Here is a 23,128-nt window from a genome sequence, read left to right on the forward strand (position 1 = left end):
ACTGTAGAAACTAGGCCTTTTGAGAACTTTTGGAAGCTTCATTAACTGAGTCGGATAACTAAGCAACGAAAAATGTAATTATATAATTTATATTCTTGGCTAGGAAGGAGTAAATGTATTGGTCATATGATCATAAACATGACAGAGTAATTATTCTCCACAAATTAATCCAACCTAAAAAAAGAAAAAAAAAAGAAAAAAGGAAATATTGGTAAAATATAGAGTAATCAAATCTGCAAGACATAAATATAGAAACATGGTACCAGGAAATGATTCATGAAATTATATCTGATCACTAAAATACAGCTCCCACTTAGCATTCCAACTCTAAAACCTACAGCATGTGTTTGATGCCTTTGAATCCAGTTGTGGGGGAATTTACCTGGCTGGCCCAAATCCTTGACCAATTTGAGCCTACACAACACACACACACACACACAAACACACACACACACAAACATACACACACGCAGATGCTTATTCCACCCAACTAAAAGGGGGCATAGTCAGGAAAACCTGGGTTCAAGTACTGCCTTTAATGAATACCATCTGAGTGACCATGGATAAATTCTTAACCTCAGTCTCTCAGTGCTTAACAATTTTCTGTGATGACACTTTACAGAAAAGTAATTTATCTGCCTAGCTGGAGAGAGTTTGAACATTATTTCTTACATATTGAAATAATAGGCTTCAGCAAATTAAATTTTAAAAAATAAGCAAATGGAAAAATATATATATTTTTAATTATTTGAGCCTGTGCTTAAAGCTAAGTAAACATTCTTAACAGCCAGAATAGGACTGGACATCCCTAACTGATTGCTTGGTGGGTCATTGTCCTTCACTCTTGAAGAGGACCAAAATGACATCACTATGTTAAAGTGAAGTTACAGTGTGTTGGACTGTGGTTGATCAGACCAATGTGAGCTCAGAATGTTCTACCACAGGTCAGAGACAAATAGTCCATGTGAACATTTGGGGTGGATTCTAAAAATTTGCATATCTCTCATTTCTTTTGAGCCACTTCAATTCTGCTTTGCTCATAGAGCACAGCACCTTCTTTGATGAGGGCATGCCATACTAGGTGGTCCTATGCCAGTGTCTACCATCTCACACAATCAATTCCAAAGTTCTTCAGAAAGACCTTGATAGTTTCCTTGTATCTCTTCTTCTGACCACTATGTGAGTGCCTGCCATGTGTGAGCTCTCTGTCTTTTAGGCAAGTGTACATTTGACATTTAAATAACATAGCCAACCCATCTGAGTTGTGCTCTCTGGGGTGAGTTTGCAGTAGAGTTCAGTTCTAACTGAAGTGGACCAATAACTACCTGTCTTATCCATCCGACGAAGTGACTAATAGTGGTAAGCCAGAGTTCATGTCAGGGAATGTTGAGCAGAAATCTACATGCTGCACATTTTACCAGTGGGTCTGAACTCAGCTAAAAAACAGGGAAGCTAGATGCCAGATTCCAAAAGTAATCAAATAACAATTGGCTGAGGATTAAGTCTATGAGAGCCAAGAGGAGTGATCAAGAACACTAGTTGAAAGTCAAAAGTTGCAGGTTGAAAGACTATGAAATATGAAAGACTGGAGGGCTAAGCCTATTGATCTTGACTGTGACAAATTATGTATGAGAACCTAAATATGACTTGCCAATGTAGTTAACCACTTTTTACTTACTGGAAGCTAATCCTCTTCCTCCCCTTCTCTAACATCTCCAACCTCCTACACAAATAACTTCTCATCTCATTTTCTCCTTAGAACTTGCATAGGCTTGAACACTTCCAAGGCCCAATCCATAGCCCCATAAGGCCTTTCATGATAAGTCTAGGGGGGAAAAGAAGACAATAACAAAATAGTAAACTGATTCCCCTCTCTCATTCCCCACTTTTTAGACGACACATCATTCATGCATTATGGCACTGGAATATATTCAAATGAACAGTTTACTGCAAAGCCCCCTTAATTGTAGTGCCTTATCTCTCTTGATTATCTTCTATTTATCCTGTGTATAGCTTGTTTTTATATAGTTATCTGCGTATAATCTCCACTGTTAGACAATGAGCTCCTTGCAAGCAATGACTATCTTTTGCCCAAATTTTTGTATCTCCAGCAATTAGCACAGTACCTGGAACATAGTAAGCACTTAATGTGTATTGATTGAGTGACTATTATGCTTTTTCTTTTATTGTTTTATGTCATTAAATATTTCTCCAATGAGATGGAAAATACTTCCAGGATGAGTGTTTTGTTGTATTTTGAAGGTGAGATAGCCATTAATGTATTTCATTCATATCAATAAATATTTATGAATGAATTGTTATGAGGTAGGTCCTATGCTAGGTACTGAATATGGTAAGATAAAATTTTAAGTCATTACCTCAAGGTGTTTATATTTGCCTGGGAGGATGAAAAAGAAGGGAGTACAACATGCATAGGTGTCAGTCCATCCTCACCTTTTCATTCTGTGTGACTTTTTTTTTTCAAATCCTCTCATAAAGCTTTAACAGATGGTCTGCCTAACATTGGATAGCTATCAGTGTAGCATAACATTTATTCAGCACTCTTGCTACATCCCAGCTCATATTCTTTTCTGGTCACAAATCTAATGACATTCATTTTGCTCCTCCTCTTTGGCAATTCCTTGTTGGTAAGACATGTAATAAAAGCCAAGTGTTTCTACATTGCTCTTTGAATGAGTGACCCATATATTTAATCATTCAGAGATTATAGCATACACAGCATCAGAAGAAAATCATAAGCTCATGGAATTACTAATATTGAAAAGTTGGACCTTTATCCAAGAAGGTTGAGGTCATTCAAAATCCTGTGCAGTCTTCCCCAAACAATCCAATATACTGTGTCCCTTTTCTATTTGGGTTCTAATTTATTATGCACTTAGAGATTCATTTATCATACTATGTACTGTAGTCTGACCAAAAGAAATTCTTCATTCACTTTTTTTCTTCCATTGTGGATGGTTTGACCAAGCACTTTAAAGTGATACTGATACTGCTTAGAAGTCTCCTTAATATGCCATGGTTTTAGACAATCACAATGCTTTTATTTATAAGGAGGAGAATCTAAAGCATTCCACCTTTGACTGAAAATTCATTTTCCATTTTATCTCTGTGCTGGGCCTCCTCCAAAAAGCAGGCAAATATATTTGGTGAGCAGATGTTGTGTTACATGTTGCTTAATATTAACAATAATATTTTATTTACCAGTATAGCACCCAGTACTATACTAGTGACATAAAAATTACTTATTAAGAATTCGTTGAATGGAATTATCTCCCTCTTATCTTAGGTCCAGTGTAAATAGAATTCCTGGTGTAAAATGTTGAAATTATTTCAATTATATTACCTACACTTTCTACACAGGGAAACCTATGTCTAAGCCTTGGTGCAAATAACATTAAATCAAATTATATTGAACTGAAAATAATAAAAATGAGAGTATTACATTATTCAGCATACAAATATTTCATTTTGCCTTTTCTGTATCTATGCCCATCTTAAGTTGGCTTTCCAGGGACACACTGCCATGCTGCAGAGTTATGACAGTTAGGCTACGATATCTGTTGTGCCCTCATGGGCACTTTTATTGTAGAACTCTGTAATGTCTGCATAATGACTGAATTGTTGATACTGTCTGTTCTAGTTGTCTTCCTGGACACTATTTAACTCTGTCATTTCTTAAAAGATTATGTGGAGCCTATTGTTTTTGTTCTTAATTGTTAAAAAATCTTCACTAGTTGGAGATAGTACATAAAGCAGGATCATCTGTCAAGCTTATTAGCATGCATTCATATACTATACATAAGCCCTTGTTTTAAGAAATTGATTTCAGTGTGAAACCTACATTGCTTCTGCATGTTTGATGAAGCTCTTTATAGTTATATTGTCTCCAAGCTAAAATCTGTTTTTATAGATAAAAAAAAATCTATAAGCTTTAATTATATGTAATGGGATGCTATTACAAACCATATATCAAAATCACTCTGGGGAAAAAATGAAAATAATTCAAGTTATGTTAATGCTCTTTAAGTATGTATAAAATAATTGAACATATTTGACAGCTTTAATATATATATATACATATACATATGTAAATATACACAAACACACATATATGTATATATTATGTATACACTTACATAAAAAAGCTTTAACATGTTTTAAGGAATTTGCAGGATAATGGAAGTTAGAAATTTTCAAGAAAGTGACCAATAATTATCAATACTTGAAGTGTGTGGGTAACATCTAAAGCCATATATTGAGCAAGACCTATAATTAATAGTATTTCATTTTAATGAGACCTATTTTGACAATGACAAAAGATGAGATTTGGAACTATAACCATCATGTATAAAGATAAAAACAGCCCTTGTTTTTAAAAAGCAGTATGGATCAGTGGAATAGATTAGGTACCCAATACATTATAGAAAATGATCATAGTAAACTAGTATATGATAAACCAAAAGATCTAAGCCTTTGGAATAAAAACTCATAATTTGACCAAAAAACTACTGGGAAAATTGGAAAACAGTATAACAGAAACTAGATGTAGGCTAACATGTCATACCATATGTCAAGATAAGGTCAAAATGGGTACATGATTTACAAGTAAAGAGTGATACCATAAACAAATTAGGAGAGCAAGGAGTAGTTTACCTATCAGATCTATGGATAAGGGAAGAACGTAGGACCAAACAAAATATAGAGAGTAATACAAAATGTAAAATAGATTATTTTGATTATGTAAAATTAAAAAGGTTTTGTACAAACAAAACCAGTGCAATAAAAATTAGTAAGAAAGCAGAAAACTGGAAACAGTTTTTTGCAACGAGTTATCTCTGATAAGAGCCTTATTTCTCAAATATATAGATAAATGAGTCAAATTTATAAGAATACAAGTCACTTCCCAATTGATAAGTGATTAAAGGATATAAACAGGCAATTTTCAGACAAAGAAATCAAAGCTATCTATACTTATGTGAAAAATTTTCTAAACCACTATTGATTAGAGAAATGAAAATTAAAACAACTCTGAGGTACCACCTCATTCTTATCAGATTATCTAATATGACAGAAAAGAAAAATGAAAAATGAAAAAAAAGTGGGAAAACTAGGACACCAATGCACTGTTGGTGGAGTTGTAAACTGATCCAACCATTCTAGACAGCAATTTAAAACTATGCCCAAAGGGCTATAAACCTGTGCATAGCCTTTGACTCATGATAGAAAATGTTATCCACACCCACATGCAGAGAAAGAACTGATGTCATCTGAATACAGTCTAAAGTACACTGTTTTTCTCTTTCTTTCTCTCCCTTTCTTTCTTTCCTTTTTGTTCAAGTCTTCTTGTGCAAAGTGAATAATAAGGAAATGTTTTACATGATTTCACACATAGAACCTATATAGGATTGATTATCATCACAGGGAAGGGGGAGGGGAGGGAAGGCATGAGGGACAAAATATGGAATGCACAATTTTTTTTTAAATGTCAAAAATTGTTTTAACATGTAATTGCAGAAAAATATTATTTTAAAAAAAGCAATATCCCTTTCCAATGCTCTGCTCACCTGACTCTACTCAGTAAACACCTCTACTTCATTCCTTATCTTGTTTAGTAGTTCCTTCTGTGCTTTCTGTCAATGTCATGCTGAAGGAGACAAATACAGCAGTCTATCAAACATGTTCAATCTCATTTAGGAATGCCTGCTTTACAGAGAGATTGCAGACTCTTTCATTGGACAGATGCCACTTCATTATTTCAAATTGAGGAAGGGACAACATGAAGTAGTGGATAGAGAGCTGGATAGAGAGTTGGTCTCAGAGCCAAGAAGATCTGGATTCAAGTATTACTTCAGACACCTACAGGCTGTGTGATCATGGTCAAGTCATTTCAATTCTTGGTGTACCATATAACTCTCTAAAACTATAAGTTTCAGAAATGCTAACCTGTGTTAGCAGAAGTATTTACTCACTTAGAGTTTCTTATGAAAAGAGAAGTCCAGTCCCTATCCCCAAAATATACTGGAAAAGAATCAAATTTTAAAAGATAAAGTAGTATGAATGAAAAGCACTTAAGCTCTCTGTATGTCCATTTTCTTATCTGTAAAATGAGGCAGTTGAATTGGATTATTTTGAAGATCTTTTTAAGCTTTTGGAATGATATTGTAGGTCTTATGTAAATAATCATAGGAAGTGACTAGACAATGGTTCTAGGACATAAACAGTTATTTTCACTAATTTAATTCTAAATGTATTTTGAGGTGAGTGAAAAATATTTCTTCCTCTCTATCACAATTTCCTCAATTAAAAAATTAATTAACTTTAGTAGGATATAATTTGAATAAATTTGCATTTATAAAGCTATATTAATTGTTCATGAAATTGCTAAAAAATTAGAGTAATTTTGAAGTGGAAAATTATCATGTTCTATGAAGTACATTGCATTCTGCAGCTAATTTCACTAATTTAAGTAGAGAAAACTGACAATAGACAAGAGGTGATTTTTTTGTTCTAATGAGATAGTTGATTTGTGGAGATAATTTCTAAGTATAGCGAATAACATAGAAGAATGGAGGTAGACCCCTAGCCACCCGACTTCATAATGACTGAGATCAGTTTAATATTGCTAAGTTATTCTAAGTTTAACATATATCCAGAAGTGTCTAGTTCATATACAAACAATGTGCTAATTATTTTATTTAAGATAAATTCATGTGGACATTGGAGACAAAAGGATAGAGAAAGAAGAACACTAATGGAGAACAATGGCATTAGCAACAGAAGCCTTCTCAGCTATGCATATAACTAAAGATTTGATTTCATTTCATTTATAATATCCTTTATTTTTTTGTTGTGTTAAAAATCATTTCCATCTTTAGGTCTCTCATATTGTTGAGCTGAACATGGCAAAAAGTAGGCAGTATTTTGCAAATGGTAACTAACATTATTGCTTCTTTCTATTAAATAAAATACTGAAATTGGTTTCTAATAGGAAACCCATTCTGCTTTTTAATTATGAACTATACTTCTCTCCCCCCCTCCCCCTTTCCTTCCTTTCTTCATTGTTCTGCTCTCAAAACAAAGTGACAACATTATCCTGTCCCATTCACAGGGTGTTGTTACAAATGATCAGGGAAAAAATTCAAAACAATATAGGATTTGAAGGTCTGGCAGCAGCCATATTTGTGTAGGGCTACAAACAATTATAACTTTCATAGATGTTATATCTGCTCTAAACTTAGAAACACTATCTGAACTTTTTGGTACTTCTATCAGTTGTGTTTCTTTCTTATGCTCCCAAGAATGAGCACAGGGATTTTTGTACCTAATAAACACTCAATGAATATTTGTTGAACTGAAGGAAAATAGTTTATTGATTATATCATTTAAAAATATATTTTCCCTCTTACTAGTCAAGAGCAATTTCTGCAGGTATCCAGGTCAACAACCAAAACTCTCAACTTCTTTCCTTCACATGGTAAACTCAATGAAAGTGGGGAAGATTTTATCTCATCCTATTTATTGGTTGAATAGTCTGGACCATATAATACAACACCATGGGTACTGGGAGGGAAAACAAACAAACAAACAAAAATAAATAAATAAATAAACGGTACCATCAAAACCCTTTTGGACCAGCCAAGTCTTTCCCAAGCAGCACTAAAACACAATAAAGGATTGTTCTGACTTGGCTATACTCGTAGTGAAAGTAGTATAAAATTGACCTGCTTCTTCCTTACTAGATTGTAGAGGGCCGGCTTTGGAGAGTTGGAGGGCTTAGGCCAGCCCAGGTATTACCTGCAGCTTTTACTAAGCCTGACAGCTGTGAAACTCAGGATGTTGGCTCACCACCCCCCTGTTCCATCTTGAGAACAGGATGCAGGAAGGGAGGAAACGGATGGGGTACAGGACAGGACGCAGGAAAGAATGTAACAGACAAGGTACAAGGAAGTAAGGAAATCACTTAGATTTCTACCTTTCATGAATAATAATGTTACTATTGCTTGGTCCAGTACTATATAAGCCTGGGCCCTCAGATCAATAAACAGAGTTTGTTCTTCACTGCTCTCACCTGGCCTGTGATTCTTTCTCTCTTCACACTCTGCTGGCATCAGACCACAGCCGGGGACGCAGGCGCTCCCGGCATTTGGCGCCTAGACGGGGACCTGAAAGGAAGGCTTCTCCCGGAAGAGTGGCCCTGGACAAGGTGGGCTCTTTGGCCAACAGCATTAGAAAAGGAGCTCCGGTCGTCAAGAGAAGACGCTAACAAGGTAGGGCAATAATTTTCCTATAGTTTTTTATTTTCACCAGGTTAAACGGGATTAAAAAGAAACCAGACTGCCCCTTATCAGGGTCTCTTAAAGTGAACATCAGAACGACACTGCCTTTTATGGGGTCTTTTAAAGTGAACGTGAACTTCAGAACGAGACTGCCACTTTTCGGGGTCTCAGATTTAAAGTGAAAGCAAACTGCACAGGTGGGAAAGCAAACCGCACGGACAAACGAGACTACGGCTTTTGAGCGTCTTCAAAAGCGAAAGTAAACTTCAGAACGAGACTGCCGCTTTTCGGCTTCTCTGATTTAAAGGGAAAGTAAGCCACACTGGCTAAGTAGTAGTCTCTAAGATAGTTAGCTAATATGGGGCAGAGCTCGTGGGCAGAACAGAGAGACAGACAATATTATTTGAAAGTGTTCAAATACAGGGGACACAACTAGAATTTTAGCATGCAAATAAGAACATTGTCTTTCTTTAAATTGTCAACTGCATCTTTGCCATTTCTATTGAGAACAAACCAAGTGCCATTCTGCTACTGAATTCTGCATAAGATACCATAAGATACCTGTACTGTCCAACCATTGCATTGCCAAGACTGTACTAATACCAACTTTGATTACACTAGGAAATGGCAGTGCTCAGTCTTAGTGGTGTTGCAATTTTCACATATTTGGTATTTTATTGATTATTGTTTAAAATAATAGTACTATATGAGAACTTAATGATTATATCTTGGAATTATTTTGTATAGAAAATACACTTAGAAAAGTCGTTACCATGCTGCTGTCCTGTTCTTGTTAAAAAGACCCATGTCATAAATATTCAGGACATTGGCAGCTGATCACATTTACAAAGTCAGTGTGTAAGTGAAATTATTACTTCCTCCATAATGTCTTGTGGACAAGCAGGAGCTGTGATGTGAAGCTACACTGTATTTCCCATTTTATATATGTCTCCCTATTTGATTTTATTCAAGTTATAGTACATTCTGAAAAAGTTGGCCTTAGGTGTGTGTCATTGTGGCATGCAAAGATTATTGACTTACATTAAATGTTAGAATTTGTAGTCGTTATGACATTAGAAATTTTTGTGGTTTTCAAGAGTCTCAAAGAAAATTGTATATTAACATTTTTTGTCAGCCATCACATTTCCAAACAGAAAAAAAAAAAAGGTAAATGTGATATGGCAGATGAGCAGATTAACCAAAATCAGTGGTTAAGGGGATTTCATTTTAGATCCTTTTTAATAATCAAAGAAAATGGGACATTTGCCTTATATGCATATAAAAAAAAGTTTTATTGGAGTTAGAGCTAAAATAGCATACTTAATTTTATAGCTTTTGTAGATACATGTCCTTTGCAACCTTCCATTCATTTCAGATCAGTTTGTAAATCAAGAGTTCTATCTTACGGTAATTCTAGAAAAATAAAGCTTGTATCATTTTATCTACAACCACCATTTAGGTAACTTAAAAATTACATTGGAATTCAAAAGAGAGGAAAATTACTTAAGAAGCTAAGTTATATCAATAATTAGAAAACAAACCAACTTGTTTTCTTAATCAGGTGGGAGGAAACTTCAAGGATAGGAGTAAATGAACTCTCTGCTTTAGAAATTTGACATGAGCAGTTTGTATGTTAAACACAGTCTAATGCACTGTATGTATACTAAAATTTCCAGTAAATGTAGCTTGTAAATTTTCTGAATCAGCTCCTTAGTACCAGTTATCATATAGCTGAAATCTTAATATATTTTACAGTATATAAAAGGCTATAACTTCATAAGTCCTTTTTAATATATCTTTGATAGAACTTTTTGATTTAAAAAATTATTCATTCTGATTTGTTAGAATATTAATAGCAATATTTTTAGGCTTTCATTTGTCCTGGTGGTTCTTTGAGAGGATTTGCAAGCAAATTAAACAAGCAAGAGTAGTAAAGGGGACATTTATTTGTCTTTGAATGTTTAGAAATATATTTTTACCCTTGCCCAACAAAACCGTCTTGAATTCAGTAGATAACTAAAGAAATTCTTTTGCTTTGCTGCAGAGTTCTACTGCCTACCTCCCCAGCATTAATCCAGCATAAATTTGTCATAGCCTGGTCAGTAGTTAAAATAACATTTCAGAGTTGAAAATAATTTTTATTAATTAAACCATTAGGGAATCTTTTTTTTTTAAACTACAGATAGGAAACTTAGTTATTTCTCTATTTTCTGACAAGAAGCATAACCTTAAACACATTTCTATACATACCTGATTTCTTAGCTACTTAAATTTATGCTGTTCTAAAAACTACTTAATCATATTTAGTTGTCTATTTTTCTACTGAACAATTACACAATGTTAGGGAGAGTCTTTTTCTAAAATTCCTTTATTTCATATCAATGTGTGATTCATGTTTTTTTAAGTGTAATTACACTGTATGTGTCAGAGTATGTGCAAAAAAAAGTGGGGGAAAGATGAATATCATATGAAGACAAGCAGATATTTTGGATTAGTTACATTTTTTAAGAAGGACATAAGCAATACCATTTCTTGTTTTGCTTTAATATTCTTGGCAATCCAAGACACCTCAAGACTGACAATAGTCCCACCTATACTAGCAGGAATTTTGCACAATTTTGTCTCATTTATAATATCACTCACTCTACTGGCATCCCGTACAATCCTACTGGACAAGCCATTGTTGAAAGGTGCAACAAGGATATTACAATCCTCCTTGATAAACAGAAAAAAGAGGGAATAGAAAATAGGGTAAGAAGGAGATTGGATCAGGTAATACATACCATAAAATTTTTAACACTAGATGATCAGGGATGTACTATTGCACAAAAACATTTTGAGGGCAAAAGAACAGGTTGTTAGATGAGCAACCAGATGTCACAGTAATGTAGAAGAATCCAAAGATGAATAATTGGGATGGTCCAGTAAAATTACTGATCTAGGGTCGAGGTTATGCTTGTGTTTTTCCAGAACATGCATGAGAACCAGTCTGGGCTCCCGAGAGGAACATCCGTACCTGTCAGCATACTGACCAGAGGGATAAAAGACCATGAGCATCAAAGGAAAAACTGGTCAGAGAGACAAGTGGAGGAGGAAGGCAAGACCGAGAAGACGAAGAGCCAATAATAAGATGTTGACTGTCCTTTTTGCAATGATGACTGTCGCAGATGGCTCCGGGACGAAGTCATAATTACATTGGACTTATATGCCTTACCCCACTTTGGGTTAAATCTGTAACTTGACCCCCTATGCTTTTGTTTGTGTAACTCCCTATTTGCTTCCTCCAACTCATTTTACAGATGAAGAAAACGAGGCAAACAGACATAAGTGACTTGCCCAGGGTCGTGCAGATGTTAAGTGTCTGGGACCAAATTTGCGCTCAAGTCTCCCTGACTCTAGACCCAATGCTCTGCCCACTGAGTACTCTATCTGTGCCCGTAGCTTTTTAGGCCTATCACTCTTTCATCTGAGATATGACGATAAGGTAAGGACAGGGTAAATTCTCTGCAACAATTAGAATTGTGGCCACATTCCTGGGAAGTGCCTATTATTCAATCTATACCATAGCAGAGACTTCTCCCTGTTGAAGTATCCTACAGTACACTTACCTGGCTCTTTGTTCCAACTATTATTCCCTTTAAGCATGGCTTTGCTAAAGACAGGTGATCCTGCTAAGATCAGTTGTTGTAATATTTTTTTCAATACAAATACAGTTATTCTTTTATAAAACACTATAAAATATTATGCTTCAATGCTTTTATTTTACTGGAACAAAATCTTCTTGTAAGGAGCCATAAAGCTCTTTGTACTTCCCAAATCTATTTCTTCCAATAAAATTGGTGATCAAAGGTGTTATGGTTTCTTGTAGTTAGTTTTAACTTTAAATCAAGCCAGGTACCTTGTGCTCAATGCCAGGAATATGAACTTTCTACTACATACAAAAGCTATTTTAAGACTACATAGTACAACATTTTCCCTTTAACACTTTCCCTCACAGTCTTACCCACCTTCTGCCACCCCTCCCCACCAGGCTGTTTTCAGTAGATAAGACCTTCCTTCTTCCCAGTCCAATAACATTTTAAAGATTTTTACAATTGGTTTCCTTTGACTAAATTTACAAAACAAGCAGCTAGGAGGTTTAAATGAGGCTGCTGTTGATCACACCCAGCTTGTTTCTGAAGTGAGCTAAAGCTGAGATAAAGGCAGCAGATCTGCTCCCGTAGTATAGATTACAAATGTATTCTCACCTAGGAATGTGTGAGGCTTTAATACTTGGATTATTTCTTACAGACTTGACCCTGTATGCTGCAAACCAGAGTGCCTAAGGAGACTCTGAACAGAAAAGTGTTCAGAGATACTTTAAAAGATACCTTGAAAAGGATATGCCTCCTTTGCCATTCATTGCTGTCCTTCCTGGATCTTTTTGCTATTTGTATTCTTTGCTCTAATTTTTTTTTTTACAAACATTGTAATGATTTTTGTGAGAGATTTTGCTTATAAGAGGATCGACATATGTGATTAGTTAAATAATGCTACAATTACCAAATTATCATTGTTATATTAGCTAAATATTATTAGCTAAAATTTTATTTTAAACAGTAGATAATTGCAACTTCCATTGCTTTGGATTTAGAAATCTCATTTTTCAATTATCATGGTAAAAGATACTAATGGCTTTACTCCTGTGTTGAGGCAGCAGAAATACTTTGGTTTCAAAGAGCAGTATAGTCATGGACAGTAATATGTGTGCAGCAGGACATCTTAATTCCTGAAAATTTCAAAAGTTCATAGCACAAAATTCTGAAATGGCTTTGATTAGTAATCATGAGCCCTTTGCTCTTACTCTGGCTGAAACCAAGAAGGGGACAAGGTTTAAATTTTCAATGACAACTCATTAAGTTCTACATTAGCATGGTCTAGAAAATGAGTAGGTTTTAACTTTTTTTTTAAATTTCTTTAGGCTTTGCATAACACCTTCACAAAAAAAAAGTAGTACTATGGTTTGATATACCATAGAAGAAGAAAAAGTTTAACATTCAAGAGTTTGCGGGGCAGCTAAGGGGCACAGTGGATACAGCACCAGCCCTGGATTCAGAAGGACCTGAGTTTAAATCTGGCCTCAGACACACAACACTTACTAGCTGTGTGACCCTGGGCAAGTCACTTAACCCCATTGCCTATCCAAAAAAATAAAAATAAAAAAGAATTTGCAAACAATAAGATAGAGTCAGAGTAGCATGTGATGATGGAAAGAACACTGGATTTATATTTGTGATGAGGTCTAGAGGTTAGGGGTGCTGGGACTCCAAATCACGACACACAGGTCCTATCCAAATGAATTTGACCCAAGCCTTCTTTCAGCCAGAGACAAGGTTTATTAAAGATCTGCCATATTGACCAGACTCTTAAAGAATCTGAACATTTGTGAACTATTGGCTAGATTCTTAAGGAATCTGAGCTTTTGGCTAGACTCTTAAAGAATCTGAGCACCTTAATGGAGACAAGATGAACCTTATATGCAGAAAGACTGTGGGAGAGATCTAGGGATCCAAGGGAGAATAGAGTCTAGATAGGATTAAAGGCAGGAAGTGGCCTGGAGCCATGGGGAGGTAAGACAATGGCATTAGGCAATAAGGAAAGGCTACTTGATGGTATTATAGTCTCAGGTGAAATCCAGAGATTTGGCCATGTGGGAAAGTCCAGGGTTTTTCTTTCTGGGTCCAGATCCCAACCCCCATCACTTGGAGACAGCATATATGGGCTCTAGAACTTATTCCACCACTTATGTGTGTGAACTCCTCCCCAAACCATTTAGAACCCCTAAGACCTGAGAAAGGCCTAAAACTTGGATTGGCCAACAAATAGAAAGACATATTGGCCCACTCTGAGCTTAATCTACCATAATGCTTTATCTGCTCTGGCATAACAGACATGCTTTGCTTTGCTCTCTGAGTGAACCCCAAATCCCCCTTCTTGTGGCAACTACAAGGCCAGATGAAGCTGATCAGAAGCATTCTTTTGTTTCTGACTGTCCAGGGCAGGATGCCTTGAACTGGACAGTATTTTGAATAATGGGACTTTTATCTTGGTATTTTATGGACACATTATGCTGTTATGCTATATATACATATATATGTATATGTGTATACACACACACACACATATAAATAGTCATGTTAATGATAAAAGAAACAGACATCTTGTATCTATAATTTCAAGGCATTCTCTTATTGTATTTACAATCTATCCAATTAAGAAATTCCTTTCTTATATTATGGTTAACACATATGGAGACTGTAATTTTGGTTGACATAAGCTTCCTAAGCCAGAAGGGGAGGGAGGGTTGAGAGGGATTTACTCTGAAGATATAAGGTCTGCTTTGTCTATCCATCTTTGCGCTCATTTTTCACAATGAACTCCCATTCATATCTCTAAATGCATGTTCCGCCAGCTTTGAGAGCAATAAACGTGTATGTGCAGCCTAATTTTGTTGGTCTTTCTTAGAAGAAACTCAGTGATGATTGACACCTGCTATATACCCTGTAAAGAAGGAAATGTACATTTATTAAGTGCCTACTGTGTTCTAGATACTGTGCTAAGTTTGTACAAATATTAACCCACTTGTTCCTTACAACAACTCTGGGAGGTGGATTATACTATGATCCCCATTTCACAGTTAAGGAAAACTAGTTAAACAGAGATAGAATGACTTGTCCAGGGCGCCACAGCTATTAAGTATCTGAGACCAGATTTAAACGCAAATCTTCCTGACTCCAGATTCACTGCTCTAGCCACTGCATCAGATGGCCACCTATGGACAAAGCACTAAAACTCTGAGACCCATTTCCTTATTAAAAGAAAATGGGAGAAATGATGTTTACATTATTTTCTTCACAGTATTATAGTGAGTGTTTAATAAGCCATAAACTGCTATATAAATGGGAAGTGTTATTTTAATCAAAGCTTAATTAGTGCCCCGTTGAATTAAGTTGTTAGTCATAATAGTCTAAAAAACATATGCTTTCTAGAAAATGGGAGAAACCATCAGCAATTTTAAAAATAAATGAATTATTTTAAATTACCTTAGAAATCACAGGAGATGATTGGGGGATATATTAATGCATAGCTCATTGTAGAAAACTATGAAATATTGTATAACATAAAATATGAAATATTGTATAAAATGTGAAGTCTTAAGAATCTTCAAATGTATACTGTACAGCAAGAATATCATAATATGACCAAAAAACCTGATTAATGATTTGTAAGTGATTATTGTATTTTTTTTAAAATGGACTTGGAAACGCTTGGAAATGGCATGTGATATACTTTATGTATCTGCATCAATTGAGCCATGTACCTAAAATCTATTCACAACTGATTTTAACCTCAAAGTTAAAATATACAATAAGATGGCTGTTTTGCAACTTTTGATGACTTTGTTAGCATGAGTGCTGGTTGAAAAATCAATAACCAGAAAAATAGCAACAATAATAATATGTATTTATATAGACTTGTAATTACAAAAATTTTAATATGCATTATTGGAACTGAATCCTGAGACTTTGCTGACAAAATAATTTTCTCCATGTCAGCAACTCACAGTAAGGTTCTCAATCTTAGCCTGTATATGATATTCAAAAAGAAAATGCTAAGTAAAACATTAAATTCAGTGGGAAAGTGGGACAGAGAGTCAGAAATCCCAAAGGCAGATTCCAGAACTGCAATTCATAAGCTGTCTACATTGGTTAAGTAACTTAGCTTCTCTGGTCCTCATTTTCCAAATCTGTACCGTGAAGGATAACATGTAAGTTTGCTTGCAGCATTAAGATTATATGAATTCCTATTTAGTGTCAGAAGAGCCCAGTTAGTGGCACAGAGAACCTCAGAGTTGGAAAGAACCTCAGTAGTAGTCAGTTCCACCCATACCCAAAGGACTTTTCAATACAAAATACCCAACAAACAGTCATCTAGGCTTTGTTTGCAAACATCTAATAAGAAGTAACCTGTTAGCTACTGAGTCAATTGATTTCACTTTTGGATAGCTATAAATTGTTAGAATGTTCTCCTAACCTCAAATCTGAATTTACCTCTTCATATATATATATATATATATATATATATATATATATATATATATATACACACACACACACACACACACACACACACACACACACACACACACACACACAGATTTTTTTTTTCCATTTGGGGTCAAATAGAAGAAATCTAAGCTCTCATCCACAGCCTTATAAGTTCTTAAAGAAGGCTCTCATATCACCCATGATCCTTTTATTCTTCAAAGTAACTATCCCCAGATAATTTGCCTAATCAACATACAAAATGAGCTCCAGGTCTTTCACAAAGCTGGTTGTATTTTCTGCATGTTCCCTGGATTAACAATATCTTTCTTAAATTTGATGCCTAGAATTAACCTGTGACTCCAGATAAGGTCTAGCAATTATTCAATATTTGCAGTGATGCTGGGAGAAGTGGACTTATGCTGTAAATGGGACTCATGCTATGTGGTATATAGGGAAGAGCACTGTGTGTGGTGCTAAATGATCTGGCTCACATGAAGTTCTGCCATTTAATTCCTTGGACAAGTCATTTGCACAAAGTCATTAGTGACTTTGGACAAATTACTTTGCAAATTTCTTAGTTTCCTTATCCCTAAGATCAGGAAGTTAAATTACATGACACAAGGATATATTCAAGTTTGAGATTCCATGATTCTACGACAAAATCCAATGCAGTGTAGCCACTATACCTTCCCCCCCTGGTAATGGCATTTTTCATGTCATGATCTTATTAGAGTTTATGTCATGTGGAATTTGCCTACCTATTCTTCAGCTTCCAGTTTGACCCATAATATTCTAGCTATCATTTAGGTGATAAATGATAGTCTTAGGGTGACAACAATACTCTGATGGGTTAGTCTGCACCCACAGGTCATCATTTTGCCTACCCATACTTCCAGGGCTTAGTTGACCACCTGGTCAATAAGTAATATTTATAAATTGAATTTTCTTTACACAGTGGGAGTCAGGGAATGTAGGTGTAGGAGAGAGGACAAGTCCTTAGTCCAAAGTTACTGAATCAAAAAAAAAAGTTACTGAATCTTCTTCTGATCAGTTTAACTCCAGAGCACTCTTTCTTCTAAGACACTTATTCAAAATCAAAGCCTTAGATTTAAGGGCTTCTTTAGGAGAAAGTTAAACATTTAGGAATGTTTTAGTGTCCTGAAGAATAGATAACATTGATAAAATTCCTTTGTCAAATAGGATGAAGGGGAATGAAGAAGGACTTATGGCCTAGCATCTCATAAAAGACATTGACTCAAGAGTTTTACCCTCCCTCGTTGACAGGAACACTGACAAATGTAACCTAACACAGCTGCCTGACTACTGAAGTCCAATTTCAATCCAAGATTGATATTTAATACATATCAACCATGTGAATTTCCTGGCCGTAGAAATAGATTTATCTCCTCTATTTGGTGGAGGGCAGTTTATGCCAATAGACTGATAAAACACAGAATGACTGCCTAATAAAGTTTTTGAAAAGTCCTACAAAATATTGAATGGAAATTTAGAGTGATTCGAGCCTTTGATATCTGCTGCTTCAACTTAACCACATCTTGATCTCATCTAATATGTAAATTCTCAGTACTTCTTTGCATCACTCATTTTTGCAACTGATGCTATAATTTTGTCAATTACAATCTTTTCTGAAATACAGAAAACCTTTTCTGTACAACTTGATTATAAGGTGCTGGTATGCTAACATTTCTTGAATTATCATCTTATATAACCCACACAGCACAAAATAGGATGCTGAATACAGGATACATTCCTAACAAACACTTGTTGAATTTGACTAAATCCAAGAGAAATACTGGATAAGCTTGTAAGAAAAGGATCCCTGCCTTAAACGTGAATAGTCCCCCACAATGCTTAATCAAAATGTCAGTAGCTTTCAACAAGAATATAAAGCATTTTCTTTTGTTAATCTGAAAGAGTTAAAGAAATAACAAATTAAAAAGAACCTGAAAGTACCACTGAGCTTTGCCATGGGGACTATTCCTTAGAAGATCTAGATGGAACAGATAGCAGTGTGTGGGGAGGCTTCACTTCTGAGAGATCATCTCTCACAGCAGCTTTCCCCTTCACCTGCAATAAGTACAATCAACTTCCCCATTAACTGCTTATTTATTATCCCTAGCACCTGACCTTTTCCTAGTCAGCCCCTGGGCTGTGACAGTATTATGCAACAAACTAGGCAAATAAAAGACAGGCAAAGGCAATAAGCAATACTGACAGGAATGCTGCTAAAGGTGAATGCAACCCTCATGTGTTGCTAATTTATTTACAACTCAGAATTTAGAAGTTAGTGCAGACTCCTTTGGCATATCAGCTATCAAAGGCTGGCACTGGAGACATGGAAGACTAAAAATTAACAACCTGTTTGTTACTGTAAACCAAAGAGCATGGACAATATCTATCGAAAGCAGACAGAGATGCAGGATAAGCTAGAATGGGCAAAGCCAATGACTTTGCTATGATTTTCTTTTAATTATTAAAACGCTCTAAAAACAGATTGAATTTGTTTTACTCAGTATTTTTTGTTCCTTTTGGTAAGTGCAAACAGGTGAATATATTTATTTGAAATTTCTTATTTTGATTTATCTTGAAAAATTATTTGCATATTTATAAAAAAAGATACTTCAATGAATTTTCATCCCCTTCAGATGTTTCTACAAGATTGCTTATTTTTGCTCCATTTAGCAAATATTAACATTTTATAAAAAGCATATATAGAAAACAATTTCAATTTATCTTTTCACATTAAGCATTTATTATGCCTTAACTACATCCCAATTTTAGACTTCAGAATTACTTCAAAACTATTTTATTGCTGAGGAACAATGCACTAAAACAGGGGTTAATCTGTCCCTAATCCACAGAGCTGCTTTTGGAGTAGTCACTGCAATGTTTCCCATTTGCCAACTATACTGGGATGGGGTGGAGTCAGGGAATTAAGCACTTGCAATACCTGATTTAAGACCAGTCTTTCCTTTCCTCATTCCCACTGTTTTCTTGCATTTTACTTTTCAAGACCCTATGGTCAGTAAGGTAGTACCATGAATAAAAAAGTCTCTCTTATCTGATTATCACAAACTTGGATTCTCCTGGCATTTCCTTACAGCATTCATTTTACAATGCAATCAAGAGTTGATGGCAGCGTTCAAGTGAAATATATTTATGATTTTGCAAAGTGGACCCAGCAACCACATTCATATGAATTGTTCTCTAATACACCATGGACAGTTCTTACTATGGATTACCTAGAAATGATTCCATAATACCAGTATAAGTGACCGGGTTTTTAATTCTGACAATGATATGAGTTTTTATCCATTGTCAAAATTTGTTTGCTGAATTTTACTGCTTATGATAATATGGCAAATAAAACATGTAAGTGTGAACCAGAATACACTGACAATTCAGATATTTGATATACTCAAGTAAGCTTTAATTTAAACCAAGTATTGAAAGGATAAATTTTCATTTGGGCTTTCATCTTAATAAGGCAAAACTCAGGACAAAGAGAATAAAAAAATATTTTATTAAAAGTAGGTCAAGGTAGCAACAGGTTGATCACTGAAAATCATGACTGGCTTTAAGGTGGGGACCCTTCGTAGGTGACTTTGAGACAATGCAGATAGATTCTCAGCACAAGAGGTTGAACCCTTGCAAGTCAGTTCCTCCTCAAAGTAGCAAGAGTGTGACAATTTGCAGGTAGGGGTACTTAACAAAGAGCAGGTACTGCGAAAAGTTACAGACTTTGTGTCTCCTTCTGCACCACAGCCTCCCCCATCTCTGATTGATAAACTGGGCTAGGAACAATGACATGCTGAATAAACACACTTTCAATGGTCAGAAACTGGTTAAATGGTTAAGTACCTGGTTAATTGCCTATTGTGTTCCAGGAGCTGTGTTAGGTGCTAGAGATACAAAATAATATCAAAGTAGAGAACAAAGTAGATACAAAGCAAAATAGTTCCAGCCCTGAAGTTGCTTGGAGTGATTGGACTGGGGGGTGCTAGGTGAGGGAGGGGCAGGTGGGGGGGAGAGTTAAGTAATTACCTCCTGGATTCCATTTAAATAAATAACATCAACTAGATTTTATGAAGGAATATTTGTGTTGAAGAAGCAAGGTAGTGTTTTGTTCCTTTCTCTAGGCTTTTGCACTGCCTTCTTGGGATACACTCATTTCTCTACTCTTGACTTTTGGAATCAGTATTTTACTTGAAGAATCAACTTAAGTACCATCTTCTCTTCTAGCACACTTATTCTTATGATTCTGTGTCATTTGCTAGAATGAATCTTTTACCCTATCCGACCACCAATAGTTACCTATTCTCAGATACACATACTTTTGGAAATTGTCATTAAATAAGTCAGAGTTTAATGGGCTGCTGTTGCCAGTGCAGTTGGGAGAGTTGGTTTGGAGTCGGTAAGAATACCAAGCCAAGAATCCTTCCAAGCAGGGCTTTATTGTCATAAAAGCAAACAGAACCAAGCAGCTCAGGATACTGGTTGGTTGAGTGGAAGGGAAATGGGTGTTGCAGTCTAAGAGGTTGCGATCTATCAAAGACTGGAATACACTACAGAGTCGTCTGGAATGAATTCACAGACTCAAGCATTCTTTAAGTTAAATTGGCAAAAAGTTTTGTGAGAGATGATCTCTCAGAAGTGAAGCCTCCTCAAAGGGCCATTAGTTCTTGTTAATGGTTCTGGTATTGCTGCTTTTGAGTGGTACATGTATGCCAAAACTAAGTGAAGACTGCTCAGAATACAAGAACCCCTCCCCTAGCCTTCTCCCTTCCCTACTTTTAGATAGTGTTAGCAGAAATTCCTGAGCCATAAGAGCATCCTGTCTGTCTCATCCTCTAGCTAGCTTTATGACCTTGGATAAAAGGCTGCTGAAACTGTGAGGCCCTGAAAAGGGGAACATGCTAACATAATTTCTATACCTCTTTGTTCTCTCTGTTACTGGGGTAGTTTTTACATGAATAGATTGTACATCTGAGGCTCAGTCAATGAGCCAAGCGGAAGGGGGTTAGGGTGGGCTGCTGTGTTAGGGTCTATATAATCTTGCCTTAAACAAAGAGCACTAGCACTCTCAGGGCAGCTTAGGCAGCATGGGGGTGCACTTTCTCGAGAAAGTCAATAAAGAGATCTCTCCTTTTTGCAAACTCTTGTCAAGACTCTGGTTTTTAACTGAGTAAAACGATGTAAACAATGTGAGATCTCTAAGATGGACTGAGTGTAGCAATGTCTTAGACTGTTGCAAACTCGAGGTTGGTTACACTAACCTGAATAGGCCTAAGTTTCAGGTTCCTAGAAATCACATGATTTGTATTGTTACATCACCATTAGGTAACGGCTAATTACTAAATAAGGATAAATAGCTAGGATTGGTAGTATTATAATGTGGTTTCTTATTTCTGGGGTAGATTTCTGTGTTTTGGATTGTAAGGCTGAACTTCCTGTCCAATGGGAATTCAAAGTCAGTGGTGGGTGGGTATCTCTGTGTTAGGGCTATATAACCTTTGTCCTGGCCTTTGTGCCTTGCCTCCCTTCGCTGGGATTGCTGATGAAGCAGACTCCCGCTTCTTGGGAGAGCGTAATAAATCTTTCACTTTGTACCTAGAAAATCTCTGAGTGTTATTTATTTTGGGCAGCTCTACCACAGAGTTTCTTGTCACACTTTGCAGTGGGCAAAGATTCTTAAGGAACCTGCAACCTTAGAGCTGTACAGTTAAAGTTTATATGGGATAAAATACAATAAAACATGTGCCAAATATGCTAACTAGGTGATTCACGGTGGGATTAGGTAGTGGTTAAGGAGTGGTCAGTTCTTAAAGGAACATGCACTTCTTGTACCTACTTCACAGGCATTTTACCCAGAGTTCACTGGGAAAAGCCCACGAGGGGGGCCACATGGAGGTATGTTTTTAGGCCTGCTATGTCACTAAGTTAATGAGAATTCAGAGGTTAATTAGAATTGTCCAGTCTGCCACCAGTCAATTTCATGTATAACAAGATAGATGTAGGGAGTATACATATGTCTTAAGTCTAGAACAGAGATAATGAGGAGCCTAAGATGTAGATAATGAGGTAGGGTGGTAGTATAGATAGTCCAGTAAGTAAGAATATCTTTATGACCCAGTGCAAAGTCAGTTTAAACTAATAATTCCTTCAAGTGCCGCTTGTAACTGCACCAAGGAAAGAGATAAGTGTCTTTCTGGGGACCACTCATGAGTAATTACTAGGCACAGTGTCCTTGGGCTGAGGAGAAACTGTCAGGATAGTGTTTCTGAGGCTAGGGAGAAATTGGGGTCCAATCACAAGCACCCAAACACAAGCAGTGAAACACCCCATCATGGGGACTTGCTTATATCAGAGCTGAAAGGGGAGTAACTTATGGAAAGTTGTTATGGCAATGTCTTTGTGCTATGCAAGAAAAAGAAGACTTGCACCTGTACTGCATTGGGTTTTCTGGGTGGCTATCTTGAAATAGGTATACTTTCACTCTCGAAAGTCTCTTCATTATCATATTCATAAGATGTAAACAGGGACTTTGACATCACATAATGTTGAGGGCCAGAGCTGAAGAGTCTAATATGGGATAAGGAATTTAGGTTAGAGCTTGACTCTTTCATTTTCCTACCCATAGGGGCATAATTATTCAGAATATTTGGCTCACCAATTTCCCGGGCCTGGAAAGTATTAGAATACTCTGCCCCTTGAACCTTGATG

The sequence above is a fragment of the Phascolarctos cinereus genome, unplaced genomic scaffold (assembly GCF_003287225.1).
Source record: "Phascolarctos cinereus isolate Bilbo 61053 unplaced genomic scaffold, phaCin_HiC Scaffold_4;HRSCAF=312, whole genome shotgun sequence".
NCBI classification, from domain to species: domain Eukaryota; kingdom Metazoa; phylum Chordata; class Mammalia; order Diprotodontia; family Phascolarctidae; genus Phascolarctos; species Phascolarctos cinereus.